The sequence below is a fragment of the Hyaena hyaena genome, unplaced genomic scaffold (genome assembly GCF_003009895.1).
Source record: "Hyaena hyaena isolate Hyena2069 unplaced genomic scaffold, ASM300989v1 scaffold_800, whole genome shotgun sequence".
Taxonomy (NCBI): Eukaryota; Metazoa; Chordata; class Mammalia; order Carnivora; family Hyaenidae; genus Hyaena; species Hyaena hyaena.
In genome coordinates this window covers 614,628-616,237 of record NW_024081431.1, presented here as the reverse complement: position 1 = coordinate 616,237, position 1,610 = coordinate 614,628, and the positions used below count along the sequence as shown (strand labels likewise).

General features: G+C 37.0%; 1 pseudogene; it reads left to right on the top strand.

The window, feature by feature from the left end:
- The first annotated feature begins 272 nt into the window (after positions 1-272).
- On the top strand, positions 273-1,092 carry LOC120221668 (annotated as a pseudogene).
- Positions 1,093-1,610: the final 518 nt, after the last annotated feature.

Sequence of the window (1,610 nt, the reverse complement as noted above, 5' to 3'; positions counted from 1 at the left end):
AATCTGTGAAATTATAATTATTTTCAGTTTTATTTTATATCCACACAACCCAAAGGATTCAACTAAAAATTATTTCAAATAAAAACAGATTTCAATAAAGTAAACAGGTACAAAGGTAATCTAGTAAAGAGAATACCCTTCCAATATACAAATAACAAAGAGTCAGACAATTTACAATAACAGGAAAATGATAAAATGTTTTTTTTTTTAACTGGGAAAAAGCTAATTCTGAAGTTCATATGGCTGCTTTCTCTCTCCTCTAGCCACCCAAGATGCCCAAAGGAAAGAAGATTAAAGGGAAGAGGGTAGCCTCGGCCGCTGCTGTTGTCAAGAAACAGGAGGCCAAGAAGGTGGTCAGTCCCCTATTTGAGAAAAGGTTCAAGAATTCTGGCAGTGTAGAGGACCTTCAACCTAAAAGGGACCTCACCCACTTTGCCAAATGCCCCACTACATCCGTCTGCAGCGAAAAAGGTCTCAAGTGTTTGTAAGTGTCTTCCGTGATTAATCAGGTCACCCAGGTCTTGGACCACCAAACAGCTACTCATCTGCTTAAGCTGGCCCACAAATACAGACCAGAGACAAAGCAAAAGGAGAAGCAGAGACTGTTGGACCTGGGCTGAAAAGAAAGCTGCCTGCAAAAGGGATGTCCCCACCAAGAAGGCACCTGTCCTTTGAGCTGCAGTTAATACTGTCACCACCTTGGTGGAAAACAAGGAGGTTCAGCTGGTAGGGACTGCACATAATGTGGATTCCATTCAGCTGGTTGTCTTCCTGTCTGCCCTAGGTCGTAAGATGGAGATTCCCTACTGCATTACCAAGGACAAGGAAAGATGGGGCACCTAGTCCTCAACAAGACCTACACCACAGTCACCTTTACACTACTTAACTCGGAAGACAAAGTGACTCTGGCTAGCTGGTAGAAGCTCTCAGGACCAATTAAATGGCAAATATGATGAGATCTGCTGTCACTGGGGAGCCAGCATCCTGGGTCCAAAGACAGTGGCTTGCATTGCCAAGTTAGGAAAGACAAGGGCTAAAAGAGCTGGCCACCAAACTGGGCCAAGTGTATGCTGTCACATTTTCTGTACATAAAGGTAATACAAAGTTCTCTTTCAAAAAAAAATAAAGTTCATATAGTTAAATAAAAAAGCCATAATCAACAAAGAAATTCTATAAATATCATGGGAAAAGATGACAGAATTATTATGCATTAGACCTAATAGTTTTTAACATTAATTTTAAATTTAGTATTTAAAGGAAATAGATAAAGAACTTAATTGTACAAAATAGGGCATTAAAGTACTAGAAAAAGATGGAATAATTTTTAAAATAATAACATTGTCATGGAGAGGTTTTATTTTTATTTTGAAAGCAAGTAAAATGACTGTAAACTTGTTTTTTTATAAATTTAAGAACTTACAAAACAAATTATAAGAAAAAAGAATCACAATTAACACAGCCAAATTCTACCTGGGATACATTTACAACTCATATAGCAAATACTATTTTAACCTATTAATAGAACAAATTTAAAAACAATAGAAAAACGGGCAAATATCAGTGATTGTTAAATGTATGAAAGGTTACTTACCTTCTTTTATCATGAGAGA